Source organism: Podarcis melisellensis (genome assembly GCF_964234715.1).
Source record: "Podarcis melisellensis genome assembly, chromosome: 6".
Classification (NCBI taxonomy): Eukaryota; Metazoa; Chordata; class Lepidosauria; order Squamata; family Lacertidae; genus Podarcis; species Podarcis melisellensis.
Window position 1 is genome coordinate 94,339,933 of NC_138538.1, and position 20,072 is coordinate 94,360,004.

A 20,072-nucleotide genomic window follows, 5' to 3' on the forward strand; every position below is an offset into this window, starting at 1 on the left:
CCCACTTTTTATTGTCCCATCACCACATCATAAAAAGCCCATTCAAAATCATTATGTTTTATGCTTATGATAATATTTTATTCTCTTGTTAATTGTGCTGTTTTAAATGTGCACTTTATATTTGACTTCCTTTAGCAATGTTTCCTTTTCGAATGTTTAAGGGTTTTTTGTTAACTTTGCTGCGTTAAATGTGCATTCTGCTATTGATTTCCTTTGTAACGTTTTATTTTGACATCTTTAATATTTAGTTTCCTGTTAGCTACATTGCTTTGAATGTATACTTTATATTTAACTTGTGGAGCAAGTGATGCTTTACTCTGTGTTGTTTTATTTGCTGTAAACCGCTTTAAGTTTTTCTCTTAAAAACATAAAGCAGCATAGAAAAGAAATGAATAATAATAATAATTTCACTATTTTATTTAAAAGCTGCTTTACTTTGACCTTTAGCCAAAAAGGCTTCCAGAGTGGCGTACAAGGATCAGTAGAAGGGCCGTCTCTGCCTTCAGGCTTATGATCTAAAAGGGAAAAAGCAAGCTTAGGAATGAGTTCTTTAAGTTATACATTGGGTAGCCTGATGAAAAGGCTGACCCTAGATGACGGCTGAGAGAAGGCCAGAGGCTGATCTCTCTCTCTCTCAGCAGAGGCAATGGAATAACGCAGCTTCCCTTCTCTCCTCCGCAGAGGCTGATCAGGTCTCAACGGTTATGGTCTAAAATGTGAATATGGTTACTGCCAAAAATCTGTGGCAAATGCAAAGATGTGCTGAACCCACACAGCACCCATCTCCTTAAAAGTATCTCCATCTGACCTCAGCAACTTCTCCATTCTGTCTCCTGGCACCTACCAAGTATTACACCTTTAAACCTATTCAAATGCCTTCCCCACTTCCTGCACAGAGCCAGAAACTGAGAAGAAAACTCTCAGATTAATACTTACCAGCTCAGATAATAGCCAACATTCCACTGTATACCTGACAAACTTCATGTGTCTTATAGTAGTGTTGTTGGCATTCATCTGTCTCGGGACATGATGGGAGAGTGCTCCTCAGGAGTAAAGTCAAACTACTGGAGAGTTACAGTCCTGCTGCTGCTGTAGAAAGACATGTTTTATTGCAGGTGGGCTGGATGAAGGAATTTGTTTTTGCTGTTATGGGTGCACCATACTGTATTTTAATATTTTGCTGGAAGCTGCCCAGAGTGTCTAGGGAAACCCAGCCAGATGGGTGGGGTATGTATGTATGAATGAATGAATGAATGAATGAATAAATAAATAAATAAATAAATCTATCACGGTGCTTCTTCTTTCTATGCTCCTCCCAGTGGACATTCCTCCTCTAGTCACTTAAGGGTTTAAGAAAATCCAGTCAAGGAGAGCTTGTCTCACCTGGTTGAAGGCATCTTCTTCAATCAATGCCCCACATCTCAGGGTTAAAATGAAATTTTGCTCCCTACAATTTTGTAGGAAACATGTTTGAACGTGTGCTTGCCATTGCAGAATTCATGGGTGATCCATGGGCCTTTTGTATACATAAGTCTGGAACTTCACTTTGGGACTGTGTTATATGTAGTTTTGTTCTGATCTCACACTTCCCTGATGCTAAACCTTAATTTTAAAAAGCTATTTAAATTAGAATCTTGAGCTCGAGTGCTTTGACAACTCAAGGTTTATCCCTTATATCCCAGATCACTCATTTTTCTACACTACATGTTTTGATTTAAAGCAAGGGTGGATAACCTCATAGCCAGGTGCCTCATCCAGTTCCCAAAGCATTTTTGTACCCCACCCCCAACTCCAAGACACTACTGATTTTGGCAATGGCAGCAAAAGAGGGCGGAAATTAAAGAAGAGACAGTACTGGGGTGGGTGGTAAAGTTTAAAACTTCCTGTCAATGCCCTGATGGGCAGGAAAATTACACACACACCCTGACGATCACATTTTTCATTTGATGAGCAGAGAGAGCAATAACCACCCCTTAGCAGATCTGCATGGATCAGCTGAGCACGGGAGCTGTGTGATGTGCTTCAAGCGAAAGGACTTCTGGACTCCACCCATAATGTTCCAATGAAAAAGTTCTGAGTGACAGTGAAATTAATCCCTCCCTACAAGTTAGATCAGCGTGTTCCTCTACTGCTCTAGGGACGCAGGTGGCGCTGTGGGTAAATCCTCAGCGCTTAGGGCTTGCCGATCGCATGGTCGGCGGTTCGAATCCCCGCGGCGGGGTGAGCTCCCGTCTTTCGGTCCCAGCTCCTGCCCACCTAGCAGTTCGAAAGCACCCCTAAAGTGCAAGTAGATAAATAGGTACCGCTTTCTAGAAGGTAAACGGCATTTCCGTGTGCTGCGCTGGTGCTGGCTCGCCAGAGCAGCTTCGTCACGCTGGCCACGTGACCCGGAAGTGTCTCCGGACAGCGCTGGCTCCCGGCCTCTTAAGTGAGATGAGCGCACAACCTTAGAGTCGGACATGACTGGCCGATACGAGCAGGGGTACCTTTACCTTTACTACTGCTCTAGACCCTTTTGCAGCTTGGAGGAAGCATGGGCCTGTTTAGGCATGGTGAAATAAAGGCTTTGTTGCTTCTAGGCTACAAAATCGCACAGGGTCATTAGAGTAGATCTCTTCTCTTGGCAATATTCCCAGAGTAGTTGCTGTTGAAATAGCCACATTAAGCTATCAATATGAATTTCCCTGTTTGGGTACAGATTACGCATCCCCTAACCCAATGTTAATTCCACTCTTATATTGATGTGAAGCTTTCACTAGAGAGATGTGAAATACGGGGTCGTAAGTGCTGTGTACAGATGCTAGTCCTTGCCAAGCACTGGTACTTCTGGAGGTAAAAAGGACTGTCTGGCTATCTCCGTGGCCCCACAATTTATTTTTCAATCATCCCTAAACTGTGTTTCCCACTCCAAACTTGGAATCTAAATTATTTGTTATTATGCTATCAAAAGGATATTTACCTTATCCTGTTTTGCTTCCTGTCCACAGTCCACTCACAATTTTTATCATTCAAAGGGGTTTCTAATAAGGGTAGAATCCACAGGGAACCTCTGCACAAGGCAAAGAATAATGAATGATTTTGTACTGAACCTCTTTCATTTAAGTAAAGAAAATCCCGCACTGAGTGTGCCCAAGCATTTATATTTGTTTGTTTACAAACTGTATATACTGATTTTTCCTAAAAGCATGCGCATTGGTTTGCAATACTAATGCATATGAGGCACCTGTCTCCAAAACAGATTTCTAACTTCCCCTACTTTTAGAACATCTCTGCTTGCTGCAGTTAAAACCTAGCAGATGTATCAGTGATTGAAATGATGTACAGCTGGCTTAAATTATGCCAAGAGGCATTTTCTAATTTAGAGGACGAGACGGGTGCTAAACATTATATTTCTAACTACCCTTCCAATAATTCTTCTCGGCCCCTTTATCAACTGGAATAAAGCAAAAGAAACCAGCAACCAAAAGCTTATAAAGATGTGATCTTAATAATAATAACAATAACAACAACAATAACAAATTATTTATTGTACCTTGCCAATCTGACTGAGTTGCCCCAGCCACTCTGGGCAACTTCCAACATAATAGGGATATAATAAGCAAGGACTGAAAAGGGAGCATGACCTTTTTTTTTTAAAGACATCCACACTGTCTTTCTTATTGGCTGTGGTTCTCCAATACAGTGGTACCTCGGGTTACATACGCTTCAGGTTACAGACTGCTAACCCAGAAATAGTGCTTCAGGTTAAGAACTTTGCTTCAGGATGAGAACAGAAATCATGCTCCGGCGGCGCAGGGGCAGAAGGAGGCCCCATTAGCTAAAGTGGTGCTTCAGGTTAGGAACAGTTTCAGGTTAAGAACGGACCTCCAGAACAAATTAAGTACTTAACCCGAGGTACTGTTATCACAAAACAACTCCACTCTGTAGAAATGAAACAGTAACAATAGCTGAAATAAAATTTTAAAAACCCCCAAGAAGTGAGAATCAAGAAGTGAAAATAATAGGAGCAACAAGATAAACCCCCTAAGATATATTTTTAGCTTATTCTAGGAAAAATAGCTTTGGTGGGAATAAACAACTGCTGTAGGCAAGAATATGCTTGACAGCATTATGTTGAAGTTTTTTTAAAAAAATGTCCTAAGGGCAATTTAAAAAATAGTAACCAAAAAACAACCCTACCTTCCAGCAGATTTCTAACTTGCAGCAAAAGTGAACTTAGTTCCTTTTTGTGCAATAATGAACTGTGCCGTCATAGGTAAACTGCATCTTGTTTATTTGCTGGACTTTGTACGACTGTATGTGCTTTGAAAATTATGCTGCAGAATATTATGCAAAATTAAAAGGGATGCAAATTTCAGTTTAGGCAATGCATCTAGGCTGCAAAATATATGGGGCCAGCCCTTATGCGCCTCTGCCCCAAAGCCCCAAAACGAGCCTGTGTAACTTAGCATCCATATGTAGAATCAAACATATATGGATAAGCCTCTGTCATAATTAATGAGGGGAAATGAATTATCCAAGATCTGTGTGCTTAATCAGAAGCATTTTAAGGCTGTAATTACATACACACTTATCTGAGAGTATCCCGCTGAATCCAGTGAAGTCTACTTCTGAGTAGATGTGTACAGGGTTGCACTGTTAACTTTTAATGACAAGTTCTGTATCTTGTCAAAGACTCAATTTCATCTACAAAACCATTCAGTTACTAAGTGAGAGAGGAAGCAGATTCATTTAAGAGAAATTCCGTTAGCAGGTCAGGAAGAACTGTATTCCCAGTTGGCTATTTAAGGAGTATCCATTGTTTAGGGACAAAGTTCACTGAAGGGCGTGGGGACAGAACATTTGACATGGAACAATATGCTTTGGCTGTAGATCGTGGTATGGAAAACTATTGGATATATTGAAATGCTTCTGAGAGATTACTGTAGGAGAAATCAAACTAGCGATGTTGTCGAGATTTGGCATGGAGGAAGAGTCAGAAGTGAGTCCCCTTAGTTTGAAACACAAAGCTTATTTAAAAGCAGAGCCAAAATTCCTATTGATCACTTTAACTGTGCTGTTCTACACCTTCCTGTTGATATAGACAATACAGGCTTCAGTACTGCGTTCTAGGATTTCTCCTCCCAGAAGTAAAATCACAACAAGAGGAGAAGAGGTTTTGTTTGTTTGCTTGTTTGGGTTTTTTCCACTTAAGCTATCCTTTCCAAATATCACGACACATAGATACGATCTTCTTCCTAAGGACAATGCAAGGCTTGCTAACAGCTCCCAGCCTTCCCCCCTTTTTTTCTTTTAAAGTGATCTTTGAAAGACAGATGGGCAGACTGTTATTGCACATTGAGCTAAATTTATGCTGCACGAGGGGTGGGGGAGAAAAGAGACCAGCACTTTATTTACAAAGGGAGTGCACGTATTGCAAAGGAGCTTCTTATTGTTACAGCTAACAACTTAACAAGGCTTGCCAGTGCTTAGAAGAAGAAGAAAAAACTCCATCAAGTGCATAGCAGACTGCCCACAAATGCTTTCCTACAAACACTGGGAATGTAAATTAACAATTTGAATCAAAAGCATCAAGTATGGTAAAATTAGGCCACTAACTAAAATTATAATTGTCTAAATTAGTTCATAATCATTCAAACATACTTAAATTGCATTTTTAGCCCACCCATTCTCCATGGAGCTCTGAGTGGGGTGTGCAAACTGTGCTCCACATTTTACTCTCACAACAACCTAATGGAGGAGCTGAGAGAGTAAAACTAGCCTAAGGTTCGTGTCTCTCTCTCTCTCTCTCTCTCTCTCTCTCTCTCTCTCTCTCTCTCTCTCTCTCTCATACACACCCACACCCACACACCACACGTGCTTTGATGCCATCACAATAGCTCCATGTAATGAGACATCAATACACCTGTGTTGTCCTGCTGCGTGAGTCTCCACGCTTTGCCAGCTCTCTTCAACAATCCCATTCCAAATTCTAGTTACTGTTAATTATTTTCTCTCTACTCCCTATTCATCAGGGGTGCCATCTAGGCGGGGCCCCCTTATGTTCAAAGTGGTGGCCAGACCCTCTCAATACAGTGGTACCTCTGGATGCGAACGGGATCCGTTCCGGAGCCCCGTTCTCATCCTGAAGCGAACACAACCCGCGTCCGTGCGTGTCGCAATTTGCCGCTTCCGTACATGCGTGTGACGTCATTTTGAGCATCTGCTCGAGCGGCAAAACCCAGAAGTAACGCGCTCCATTACTTCCGGGTCGCCGTAGAGTGCAACCCGAAGCTACTTCAACCCGAGGTATGACTGTATTCCACAGCGACGTGTGCACACCGAGCACTCATGCCATGCGACATGCTCACATCACTAGTGCCAGCCATGAGCACATTGTGCAGCACTGGCCCCCCCCCCCAGTCGCAGGGGCAAGCTGGCACGCCTGCCATTCATTAACTTCAAACACTTTTGTTTAAATATTTAGTGGTACAAAGTTGCACGCGCACCCACTAGATGAGGATGCTGAAGGTCCTCAAGAACTAAAGGCTGTTCCTAGCAACTGCATTTGCTGCGTTCTTGGAAACTAGAGACTGATTGTTGTTTACTGACAAAGTAAAAGCAGAGTCAAATGAAAACAATAGGTTGTGGAGGGTGCTAGATAGGATGGGCAACAGAGAACATGTTGGCACAAGAATTTTCACTTGCACAATGTTATTCATACAATTATGTTTGGGCTTTATTTAAGAAAGTCAACACTGATGTTGATGAAAGAGCAAACTTACTGCGTGTCCAGGGACAAGTCAGAGGTGCCAAATTGAAGGAAATGTTTGCAGGGCCTAAACAAGGTTGGTGATATGGGATGGAGGGTGTGAGGCGAGGAGGAAGAAGGGACAGCAGAAAAGAAACTTGAAAGTAAATGGTGAAGCTCTGGACAATGTCCCCACTCCCCCAGCTCTTACAGGGTGTCTTATGTGGTTGAAACTGCGAGTCTGGGATGGATTTAACTGAGAGGAGCCAGCAGCTGGGACTGTCAACGAACACACACACACACACACACACACACACACACACACACACACACTCTTTACAGAAGTAGCCAGAGAATGCAAATCTCAGTTTCCTCTTCTTGTTTGGAAGTTCAGGTGCAAGGATTTCCTCGGCTCTCCTCCTACCCCAGCACATATCCCTTCTGGCTTCAATCACAAGGGCCGCAAGAAACGAGAAACGAGGTTGGAGGTTTTTGCCCAATCGCAGTTCCCTTGCCATCCAGCAACCCTTTTACAAGTTCCTTTACACGGCTTGTTGGGAAATGAAGTCCAAGTGTGGAAAAAAAAGAAAGGCAGCAATGCCAATCAACTGAGCGGGGGGGGGGGGGAGTTAAAATATTTTATGGGGCGGTAGAGGGACCTGGGCCGCTAGGAAGTGCTGCCTATGGCACAAGTTATGGTCTGTTGCTTCTCAAGTTCTTAAAAATAGTTTTAGATATGTTATTATGTCTTTGTATATGCTGGAAGCTGCCCAGAGTGGCTGGGGCAACCCAGTCAGACTGGCATGGTATTATTATTATTATTCAGAACTTTCATTCTAAGGCTAGAAGAAAATGGATTGCCCTCAACCTTTAAAATCTGAAGTGCTTCTTGGAAGTAACAAAAGAAATTTAGGCAGCAGCCTAGCTGTGCATTACTATACATTTCTACTCATAGGTTCTACGGAGCTCAGTAGGATTTGCTCCCAGATAAGAGTGCAACCTCTCCAAAGCAGCCATTCACTCTCTTGCAGGCCTTGGCTCCCCCAGTACTTTCAATGTACACTCCTGAAACCTTTTCTATGCAGCCAAACCTGCCATCAGTTTCTCACGTATAGGCTGCACAGGGTACTATAGAAGCAAATGGTAAAGTATAGGCTTGGCCTGATTAATCCTCCAGCTGTTGGCATGACTAAGAAAGGCAAATGCCACTGGCTGAATAAAAGAAAGGAGCTGCAAAGGGTCTCACTAGCAAATAGCATATGCCACTTTCAAACTGCGGGTGAGGATAAATTTTAAAACATTGCTTTATAAAAGGCTTAAACAATAATTTCAGACTCTAAGGCTTCGGCACCACATTTTTAGGAGTGCAGACAACCAGGCACCCTGGGGTTTACTAGCTAGCACTAGATACACATTTGTTTTTAAAAGTAGTAGCTTCTACTGTTAAAACTGCAAGAACCAATCACTTCTGTTAGTTATGGTATACAAGCTCAGTTTAGACTAATACTTTGATTTATAGAGCCAACGTTTTGTGAAAGGCACAAAAGTTATAAAAGCAGACTGTCCAAGTGCCTCTGTTTTCCAGGTATAGTCCCAGATTTATAGAAGCTGTCCCAGTTTTTGATTTGATCCTGGAATGTCCCATCTTTCCTTAGGACGTCCCTATTTTCATCAGAGAGATGTTGGAGGGTATGGAGTTATCCAACCGCCAAGCCATCTGAACGCAGCTCTGTTTAGGGTTTTATTATGTTTTTATATATGTTGGAAGCCACCCAGAATGGCTGGGGCAACCCAGTCGGATGGGCAGAATATAAATAGTAAAATTATTATTATGGAATAGGATCCTCCTATTTTCATTGGAGAAAAGTTTGCGGGTATGTAAAAGCAATTAACAGGTAGGAATCTTGAGAATTAGAATTTATGTTTTCTGCTTTGTATTTCAATATACCAAACTGTGAAGCACATTTAACATACATCTATTCATTGACAATATCAGGAGGGGGACAATCTTCAGTCATATCAGGTGTGAGAAAGAATTCCTCAAACCACCAGGGCAATATACTGACTAAACTCTAAACTTTCACGGCAACTACAATTAGACTTTTCCTCCGTGTGTTGGTTGTACTGTACTCTAAATTTACTCATCTTAACAAACTGGAAAAGCCACTTTGTAGCTAATAATGTGAATAATATGCTTATTTTGGAGGCCGCAACTCCACGAAAAAGTAGCCTTTCAGCTAACGAAATTCCCGCAGTGTCTAGACCGTCTCCAGACCTCCAAGACAGCATTTAGATTACAAGCACATTCTAGCCAATTGTTGTATATAAAGACTTCTTGCATTTGTTCCCAAATCACTTGCAAGAGCATCCCTTCTGCTTGCCACTATTCTCTTCTGATAAAGACACTGAAAAGCACAAGGACTTTTGGTCTCAGACAAAAGAGCTTAACAGCCTGAAAGCCCCCATACAGACGTGCACACAATTCACATTATGCTTTGACATCCACAGACCAAAGCTGCTTTCCTAAAAACTCTAAATAAGGAGGGTGGGAACAGTAACACTTGACGAAAGGCCACAGAGCAGACCTAGACTGGGCAGGCTGTATTAGCACAGATGCAGGCAAAAAGCTATTGAAGTCATTTACTGGAACTACTATGTGCAGCTGTTCTCTCCTCATTTCAAATTTAACTTCAGGCTATTAACCACAAATTTACAGCAAATTTTCATATCTCTTTGAAAGCAGCTAGCTAGGTAGTTCTAATTCTGACATTTAGTCCGTATGTATTTCAAACAACCAGATTCTAAAAAGCAAGCACACGCTAACTGATATCTGGAAAAAGGTAAAAAACAACAAGTCGTTCATTTGGGGGTTTTGAGAACTTTCTCTTGTATATCTAGTTTTAGAATCTAACTCATTTGATGATTGGCCCAACATTGGAAGTCATCTTTTGTAGATATGCATTTATCTATCTGAAAAAGCACTTTTCTATCTTGCAAGCAGCCTTAATATTTTGGATTTAAAGCTTTTTTAAAAGGTGCCAGCAACCAGCAACAATAACAATCTGGATTTTTTGATATTTTGATAGACTAGATATTGCATGAAGAGATAGTTGGCTGTTACAACATGGGCCAATATATTGCTTTATGCATGTTTGGCGTGTTGAAGACTATGCAGTTATGTTCCCACTTGAGAGAACTAAAAATAGGTCCAAGAGCAAGTACTGCCTGCTCTCTTAAAAAGTGTCACATTTCCTTATACTCCAGTTAAAAGCATAAGTAGCTTATACCATGAAATGTAAATGTGAAATTTAGACACCTTATTACCCATGTTATCTATCTTTAATCAGAAAAGTGTTACCTCTGGAATGGGCCACAAGTTCCCACATCTGGTTCAGATAATTCAAGTTACGAAATCAAGGCACCCCAGGAAACTCCGTTATATTAACAGTATACAAATGAAATAAATAATATTTCAAAGATAAAAGCAATGATGAGGAGAAAAATTAAATACATATTTTAAAAGGTGGCATCTAATGAGAGCTAGGAATTTAAGTCCGCATTCTTCAGTCAAGGACATCCTGTTCACACTGAGTGGCTTACCCCAAGCAACGGATCTGCCACTTGGACTCAAGAGTGAACATATCCACTCAGAGGCACCTGACAACTCATTTTGAGAGCAGCAGAGAAGTGTTCTTCTGACTGCTCCACAGCAACAGTGAACATTAGCTTCCCTCCGTACCCTTGGCAACAAACCTTAAGCAAGTGTTTTCCACTGCTATTATAAGACATGGTTCAGTCTTCCTTTGAGGGGCAGGGATCAGCGGACTTCGAAAAGCCACTTACCATACCAGGTTAACGTGTGATCACTTGCACAAAGCAGCCTCAACAACAAATGTCTACATCACTAGCATACCCAAGAAATCATAAAATCAAAATAAATGGGTGAAAGCATGCAGTTCTTAAGCGTTCGGAACAAACTCACACCCAGGACAGAGGGGACTCTCCACAAACTCACAAGATTATGACTCAGTTTTCAGCAGAGTCACTACAGAAAACTTAGTGGGGAATAAAGGAAGGGCCTTTTAATGACCTTTCTTCCAGTCAGGCTATTGGCAGCAGCAAAAGCCATGACAGATCAAAGAGATCGGCAAGATTTGTCAGTTCATGACAACGAAACTACATATCGAGTCCCTCATTTCCCAATCTCCTTCTGTTACCTTCAGATCAATGCCAGTTATTCTGAATAAAGATTACCCATATACTAAAATTTCAATACCCAGAATTAAAACCCTAAAATCTGGTTGTTTTTTTAAGAAAAAAAATCACATCATCAACAAAAGGGGTAATGAGATGCAACACAGGACAGGGTTTCTGTGCCTTTTAGAGTTATATAGAAGATTTCAGCAGGTTCTAGATTGTTTTCCACACCATATATAATGTAAATCTTAACAAAGGGGGAATGTGATTAGTTTCTTGGGCTCATCAAAGAAAGGTTCCCAATACTTTGCTTGTAGATAAGAAGGACAGTGACCTTGGGGAAATGGTTATGGGCACCGGTTTAGGGGACAGGCTCTTGAGCTAGAAGAACCTTTGGCCTGATCAAGCAGGGTTTGGTATTTGTGCGTGTGTGTTTAAAGGAGGCTCTGTGTATTTACCATACATTTAAAGCACATTTCCCCCCTTCCTCAAAGAATCCTGAGAACTGTACCTTTTCCCTCACAGATCTATAGTTCCTAGCACCCATAACAAACAACAATTCCCAGGATTCTTTAAATGTTTGGTGTGCATCACTGTTGTATCTCAAGTTGAGGATCTCTTGGGCAGAGTAGAGAACCTAGTGTTATTGCAAAGTTGTGTTGTGCAAATCGTTGTCTGGCAGTCTGATATTTCAACTAACTGACACAAATTTAATAAACATGGTTGATTTATAGATCCACATTTGCTTTCTTTCAGGAGACCCTTTAGGGACACTTAGAAATGAATTCTATGATTCTATAAATGAGAGAGTAATGGGAGAAGGATGTCTTTACATTCTGCTTGCATTAAGTTTCCGAAAGTATCTGGCTTACTACTACTGGAAACAGGATGCCAGACTAGATAAACTCTTGCCTCTGTTACTATGTTCTTCCGTAGAAGATTCCAAAGTTGTTTGTATAAAGAAAGTAAACCTGAATGAAGTCTGAGCAACAGCATGACTGTTGTACTTAACCAGCCATCCAGAGCACTGTGAGAACACTTCATTTCTACAGGCAGGTTCCATCACCACTAGTTTCCTCCTTACAAACCACAAAGGAGAGAATAATCTATATGGAGAATAAATACTTTATTGTATCACATTGGCATTTACAGTGCAATTCTGTATAGCACTCCTCAGGAGTCCAACTGAACTGAATGTGGCTTAATCCCAGGTAATAATGTACAGGAGTGCAGCCTCCGTCTTTATTCCGGATTTGTTCTAGATTTTCCAACACCTGAGAGCCATTGAAGATTTCAATTATATGAAGTTCTATTTTCCTACATTAACTGGGACTCTTTCTGAAAGAGGACCTATAACGACATACAAAAGTTACATTTTAAAAATCAATAAAAAGCAGCAATAAAAAAAACTTAGAAATCAAAAACAAAAACAGAGCCATCATACATGATAGACAAATATTAAAGAAAAAGCCCATTTGAACACAATGGCCCTCAGCAACATGCAAAAAAGTGGCCTATATAGGAGCTCCTAAAACTGTTTTAAGCCTGGGTGCAACAACCAAGTCAGCCTCAAACTTCTGAGTCGTCTTGTTAACATTTGCAGCCTGAACAAACAGGAACATACCCACAGATCCAGGACAAACCATGACTTTAAAACACTTACAGACTCCACTATCAACCTGAAGACTGAATCAGAACAGATGTGAGCAATTTCATCTGCCCAGTGTTTTGCAAACTGGTCGCAGCATGCATGCAAAGGGCACCTCCTCACTCCCATAAGAGTCAAGACACCACAAGCCCCTCGTCATCTGGAATAACTAAAGGGTGATGATACACACTGCAAATGCAATGGTAGCAGCCAAGTAAGATATTTTCCCCACCATTACTACCACAGAGCAGGCCCCCAAATGTCAGTGTTCCATCAGACTCGTAATGAAGCTTTCTATTTGCCATGGGCTCCATGATCACTGCAGATGGTGACAGCAGTCACGAAAATAAAAGACGCCTGCTTCTTGGGAGAAAAGCGATGATAAACCTAGACAGCATCTCAAAAGGTAGAGACACTGCCTTGCCGACAAAGGTCCGTATAGTTAAAGCTATGGTTTTCCCAGTAGTGATGTATGGAAATGAGAGCTGGACCATAAGGAAGGCTGATAGCCAAAGAATTGATGCTTTTGAATTCTGGTGCTGGAGGAGACTCTTGAGAGTCCCATGGACTGCAAGAAAATCAAACCTATCCATTCTGAAGGAAATCAGCCCTGAGTGCTCACTGGAGGGACAGATCCTGAAGCTGAGGCTCCAATACTTTGGCCACCTCATGAGAAGAGAAGACTCCCTGGAAAAGACCCTGATGCTGGGCACAGGGCACAAGGAGAAGGGGACGACAGAGGACGAGATGGTTGGACAGTGTTCTTGAAGCGACAAACATGAGTTTGACCAAACTGCGGGAGGCAGTGAAAGACAGGAGTGCCTGGCGTGCTCTGGTCCATGGGGTTACAAAGAGTCAGACACAACTAAACGACTAAACAACAACACCTGTCATTTCTGCTGTATCCAGAGTCAAAGGCTAAAACAATCACAATCCTACAATCCTTCTTTACATTCTTAGCAACCAGGTTCTATGCATCGTTCGCCCCAATTGGGCTGGTATAGACTCAACGTATTGGAGCAGGGGGCAGAGGGGGCTTGGTCGCCTTACATTTTATGACAGCTTCCTAAGCTGCTGTGGACAAAGGCTACAGGGGAGAGCCAATTCAACCAAGAACCCGCCACCTTGATCGTCATAATCTGAACACAGATTGTTATTGTCTCAGACATATTCCATAAGCCTCTGGGGGAAAAGTGATATCAAGAGTTCACAGACTGTGCTATAAGGAATATACTTAGGTGAACTTCCACCAAGCACAAAGGTAACAAAGCAACAACAGAGCTGTTCTTCCTTCTAATCCAAAGGCAGGCAAATCAAAGGCAAATGTAGGCAGCACATTCCCAGGCAGTGTTTTCTACCTCCAGAGAGAAACATACAAGAGGAGAAAAAATCCTCATAGATTCGTTATTGCAAATCTGTCTCCACCAGTGCTGAAGCCCTGCAAGTACAAAGGCTCTCAAAATGGCAGGTGGGTAGGGAAGAATAATTTCACAGGTCACCAAGGATTTTCCAAAGTCAACCTAAACTCTATCAGAATACATTAATCCCAGATGGGAGGTATATTGTGTTAAACAAAATCTACAATAGCAGCTACATGGAATTCATTTGAATAATTACAGTAAGTCAATATGCCACCCTCCTGTATTAAATGCAGTCCTAGACCTGTAAATATATGTTAGTATATATTTGGGAAAATGCTAACATAGTACAATAACTCTAGTAATGGGGCATTTCGTAAATATAAGTGTGTTTGAGCAGTGTACTGTAATTCAACAAGGGCTATATTTATGCATCAAAGGTTACCTCTTCATTAAGATAAATGTGCACATAAGACACTGTGTTTCTATGGAAATGACAGCTGCAGACTTGGACATAAAGGCTGCACGCATATGAAGCACAGCTTACCAGTACGTAAATGAGCCACAATGAGCCTTGAGCTTGCACACGACTCCAGCCTGCGTCCTCCCCCTGCACTGCCAGGAGAATGGCTTCAGTAGCAGTTACTTCCAGTTTCCTTTAAAGCCAGCTTGCCATTTTGCTCAAACTGGGGGTTACTGTTTATACCAACTATGGTTAGTTCAATCAAGCCAGTTTCATAACCCACGGTATGAAGATGCATTATGTGAAAGGGACTATAGATAACAATGAACCACGATGAACCATGAACCAGGCACAAGGTCAAACTGAGTTTAAACAAGAACAAGAACACGAACACACACACACACACACACACACACACACACACACCTCTTAAGTTCCCTTCCTAAGCACACAGGAGGAAATACAGGGGTGCATAAATCCAAAGCTCACTGTAGCTCATTCACATCATGCTAAACCATGGTTTATAGATGCAACCACATTGCAAACAACCCCAAATTTATACACAGATTGTAGTGACTCTTCAATTACTGCAGTATTTGCAAGATGCATAGACAACAAATCCATAGGTTACCTCTTTTGTTTGTATAGAAAACCATGCAAGCAACTAACTAACTCAGGGATGGGGAACTATAGCTCTCCAGATGTTGTTGGGCCCCAGGTTCCTCATCTGTAATCCAGCCATATTCAGAACACAAAAAAGCTTGTAGTATTTGTGAGAAGTAGAATTAAGCTGCCCAGGAAAAAAAAGACTACTATGTGTAAAACATTTTCATCTGATGCCCATTTCTCACCATCTTCCTCTCCTGATTTGGTGGCAAGTTGCTAGGCAGCATGAGGACATAGCCGCCTTCTGTCTAATATTTCACAAAAGAACCCACCAAGTATTTGCTGATTCCCAAGCAAACATGGTGAGAAGGAAACATATTTGCCATTCCCAGATGCATTTCTTTGAGTAAATCCTTCTACAAGAAGCTTAATATTTACTGGTTGTCTGATGTGCATCTACTCTGAAGGGTTTCATCTTCTTCAAATGATGAAAGAAACCCAAGAAACATGGTAGCTTCACCAGCTTTGCACAGAACTACAGCTGGTCTGAGAAATCTACCACTCATTGAACCTTCAGTTCCCTTTTCACCAGTTTTCATTTCTTGTTCTGCCCTGACGCATTAAAGGACATTACACAGAATGCCAACAAATGGGGAAAACTACTGCTGGTCAAGGGACGCGGGTGGCGCTGTGGGTAAAACCTCAGCAAATAGGACTTTCCGATTGCATGGTCGGCAGTTCGAATCCCCGCGGTGGGGTGCGCTCCCGTTGTTCGGTCCCAGCGCCTGCCAACCTAGCAGTTCGAAAGCACCCCCGGGTGCAAGTAGATAAATAGGGACTGCTTACCAGCGGGAAGGTAAATGGCGTTCCGTGTGCTGCGCTGGCTCGCCAGATGCAGCTTGTCACGCTGGCCACGTGACCCGGAAGTGTCTGCGGACAGCACTGCCTCCCGGCCTATAGAGTGAGATGAGCGCACAACCCTAGAGTCTGTCAAGACTGGCCCGTACAGGCAGGGGTACCTTTACCTTTACCTTACTGCTGGTCAACCCTTCCAACAATCTGAATACAATCTGAACGTGCTACCCACTGGCAGCAGATCTCAACTGCTGCTGAAGAGATGCCAGGGATGCAGGAAGCACCTCTCTCTCTCAGAATAATCTCTGCCCAAGGGTGCTTCCGTTTCACTCTCTGATGTTCAACAGAGGGAAATATAATAAATGAATCTCCAATGTACCAAAGATACAAAAATACATCCAACTTTAAATATAAGCAGAGTACTAACTCATTAATCAATCATTATCAGTGTATTATCTGGAGGGGATGAAAGAAAAATGGATTAGCTTCGCAGCATGCTCTGTTGGGGGAAAACCTGACTTCAAAAGCCCATCAGAAGAGCCAAACAAGGTAAGATATAAAACACAGCACCTCTTTCACTGTTTTCTTCTTTTTAAATATCTGTGCAGGAAGGAAGGGTTCATCTGGTTCTTGAATATGTCAGGTGGAAAGATGATTTAACTTCCTTCCCCATTCTGTTTTCCCACTAGAAATCCCACATACAGAAGCTGCTACTTGCCTCCAAAGGGAGCATTGCCATAAAATGGCACTACAGGAGCGGGGGGAGTCATAAGATATTTACTGTTAACTGCTACAAAAATGCAGCTTTGGATATAGGCATGATCAAATATTACAGGATTCCAACACCTAACTGTGTGTGATCTTTCTCAGTTGCTACATTTATTTAAACTCTACTTCCTCAAATAGGAATACTACCTCATTTCACACAGAGGAATGTGCTATTTAAGAAATAATCACATAGTAAAAGAGTTTGATATATATATAGTGCCTTTTATTTCCCCAAAGAAAAGTCCAGTTACTAATTCTGACCAATACAGAGGTCATTTGGAATGATTCAGATGGCTTCACATGGATAGATCTAAATTGCTCAACTCTTGATAAACCATCCAAGTTGTTTCAGCATGAAGTCAATGAAATATTCCTTTCCAAATGTAGGGCGTTTCCTCCCTTTTGGTCAAAGCATGCACAATGGTGGCAGCTTGCTGTGTTGAAACATGCAAGTGCCCTGACCCCATAGAAAAGAGAGAGGTGGAAGTTAAAATTAGCAGCAGAAGGGGTGCATGGTGAGGTCTGCTGAACCCTGAGCACGCCTGCTATTTCTCTCTCTCCAGCTCTTCTGCAAGTGCTTTTCAACCAGCTGAGCATGCTTTTCACTTCAGGACTTTGTTAAGGAGAAGAGAAGCAGGAGGCAGGGGTTCTTACTCCCACATACCCCATTTGCTGTTAAAATCAGATCCCCATACCTTCTTTCTACATAACTGGGAAGTTCTGCATTCAAAAGTATAAAACTGCAACCACCCCATCTAATTTGGCCCTTCTGGAGCTGTGGCATCAGTACTCATCACCAAATCTGCCTGATGTACTGAAGAATGAACTAGTCACATATAGCTAAAAGCCAAATAAGGCTTTGAGTGAGTGGTTAGAATTGTACAGAGATAGTTTCAATTCTCAAATGTATTACAGCATGGAGGAACAGGAATCAAAGAAACATTTAGCTATCAAGTCAATCCTGTGGCTCCTCTAAAATATCAGTGACAAAAGGAAAATTTACAACTTGAGCATATTTTAAAAGGAAGTAGATCATGGTCAGATGCTTCACACCACATCATTTGGAAACTTTCTCCAGTGAAAGAAAATCAAAGAAAAGAAATTAAAACCAGGCTTCCAGGATTACTACGCTTTTTATAACTTACAACATGCATAAATTGTGCCATGCACATGTTTATTATCGTCACAAAGGAAAAGCTTCTGTAAGAAAAGTTACAGCAGTGTGCATATGGCCCACATGGCCTCAGAATAAAAACAGCCAAGAGCTAGTGTATATTGAATAGGAGGAGTCTTAGTTGGGAAGTTCCCACCTCTGGTTTTAGGCAAGTCGCTATTCTCTCAGCCTTTGCTGCCCACATGTGGGATCATGTTGACCGGCCTGTTGCAGGGATTACTGAGATAATGCATGTGAAATGATCTGAATACTCTAAAAGTACACTGTAAATCCATAAAGTCACTTTGGGTCACTTTTGTGAGGAAAGTGACTAACAAATATTAATATATAAATGCAAAACTCACTGTAAGTACTGAATGGCAAGATATGTGTTCTTTCTCCTCTTGCATATATCACAACCCTAATATATCAGGCATAGTGGCAAAAGGAAGAGAGAAAAGCAGCACAGGCAAGAAGAAAATCTCCTATTTGTGGGTGGGACAAGTGGCGATGGCTGGGGCTTCTTTTTGTCTTCTTTTTAAAGCACAGTTTGGTTGTCCACCACAAGTAGTGATGGCTCTGCTATCAACAACCAGCCATGTTCACCCTACACAGCACCATTATTATTATTATTATTATTATTATTATTATTACCCCAGTGATGCATCTCTAGAATGATGCTACTACATTATGTGGCATTATTCCAAATAAGATATTGCGGTGGAACATAATGATGGGCCAGACCACCGATAACAGGGCCATCAGCCACAACACCACTTTTAAAAAAGAACGGGGGCAGCCATTGCCACTAATCATAGTAAGCCCATGACTCTGAAAATTGATAATGCCCTTCCACAAATAAATCCCACCCACTCCCGCAAAAAAATGGGGCCTATGAAAGCCTGGTAACATATTCAGCTCAGCACTATTCCTTACCAATATGAGTTGGGCTCTTAACCTGAGGGACCACTTTAGCTAATGGGGCCTCCCGCTGCCACCGGCGTGCAATTTCTGTTCTCATCCCGAGGTAAAGTTCCTAACCCGAGGTACTACTTCTGGGTTAGTGGAGTCTGTAACCCGAAGTGTTTGTAACCTGAGGTACCACTGTATAATGATAATCTCAACAGCCTTGTGATCAACTAACAATGGTTCACAAAAGACAACAATGAAAGCTGAGTTAATTCATGCTGAATTTAGAAATATACCATTTGAACGGCAACCATGACATGAAAATGTATGACTAGGTTATGGTCCCATTTCTTTTTTCTTCCAGTGGTTTAAACATAGCAAATAACATTTAAAAAGAGGTAAAACGTTTGTTTCACTGAAACTTTAAGAAGGCGATCATACTAAATGCAGACCAACATACTGGTGGCCTTTCAGTATGCGAAGCAGAGAGACAAGAAAAAAATTCTGCTTTAAAGATGAACTCTAACACTTGTATGTCTTATAAGGATTAAGCTTAAAGTTGCTTGAATGTTCTCTGTGGTTCATCCTCTTAAAGACACAAGACTAATTACTTCTATACTTAGAGGCATAAACGAAGAACAGTAATAAAAGGGAACCAAGCAGATCCAGCCATGAAGCATAACATATCATGCCAGAGTTTTCAGAACACAAGGAAAATTAGGTAGCAAACAATAGTTTCCCTAGATTTCAGAAGGCTGACAAAAACCCCCGGCAAAAACCCTACTCTTGAAGCATCATAGCCCAATAAACCAATCTAGCTAGGAGGAATTGTCCAGTAAATGAGCATGGCTGGAAGAGCATCCATTAACCACATATTTATATTCTGCAGCCCTATTTGTGAGCTTTGATAAACACTACCTCAGCCTAGATATGGACCTATAAACTATATAACTATATAGTTAACTTTTTTTCTAAAACATTTACTTGAAAATTAATCTCCCCTCTTCTGCTTCAAAGAATGTGATTCTGAACATAACTTGTGACACATATAAGCAACTGCTCCTTGCCAGCCATGTAGGTTTATTTTGATTTGTGTTAACCCAGTGCTTACTGTCTGCCTACAGTCAAGATGCATGTGTGAAATATATATAAAACATTATTTTTAGTCTGGTGCTTCAAACATGACTCATTAGGGAATAAAACTGTTAGGATATAGTTCCGTTCCACCTTAAAAGGAACAGGCTGTTGTGTGTCACATGCTTGTCTACTTCCAGCTCTCGCTGGGAACTTCCATTTTGTATATAGCTTTTGTGTTGCTTGCTGGTGTTTTGCTGGACACGAAGGCAAGCAGACATGTTTTCCTTTGTTCCTGAGCTATGCTGAAT

General features: G+C 41.5%; 1 protein-coding gene across 3 annotated transcripts in view; it reads right to left on the reverse strand.

The window, feature by feature from the left end:
• Window positions 1–20,072, reverse strand: part of RASAL2 (RAS protein activator like 2) — a 227,051-nt gene that overhangs the window by 199,759 nt on the left and 7,220 nt on the right. The gene's annotated exons all lie outside the window — the stretch shown is intronic.